Raw genomic sequence first — 573 nt, 5'->3', positions numbered from 1 at the left:
GCTGGTCAGGTCACAGCTGGAGTACTGAGTCCAGTTCTGTGCACCCCATTTCAGGAGAGATGTGGACAACATTGAAAGGGTCCAGAGGAGGGCCACCCGCATGATCCGGGGACTACAGGGCAGACCCTGCATTGAAAGACTGCGGGACCTAAACCTGTTCAGCCTTCACAAGAGAAGGCTGAGGGGGGACCTGGTGACTGTCTATAAACTGACTAGGGGGCACCAGAAGGGTTTGGGGGAGACACTGTTTCCCCTAGCGCCCCCTGTCATGACAAGGAATAATGGACACAAATTATTGGAGAGTAGGTTTAGATTAGACATCCGCAAGAACTACTTCACAGTTAGGGCAGCTAGGAGCTGGAACCAACTTCCAAGGGAAGTGGTGCTGGCTCCTACCCTGGGGATCTTTAAGAAGAGGCTTGATGCCTACCTGGCTGGAGTCATTTGAGCCCAGTTTTTCTCCCACCCAGGCAGGGGGTCGGACTTGAAGATCTACAAGGTCCCTTCCGACCCTACTTCTATGATTCTATGAAAGCAACACATTGTTTAATGGAGAACAGGGTTTAGCTGACC

This window comes from Gavialis gangeticus, unplaced genomic scaffold (genome assembly GCF_001723915.1).
Source record: "Gavialis gangeticus isolate Ggan-Ray unplaced genomic scaffold, GavGan_comp1, whole genome shotgun sequence".
NCBI classification, from domain to species: domain Eukaryota; kingdom Metazoa; phylum Chordata; order Crocodylia; family Gavialidae; genus Gavialis; species Gavialis gangeticus.
The sequence above is the reverse complement of the archived record's forward strand: the minus strand, read 5'-3'. Positions refer to the sequence as shown.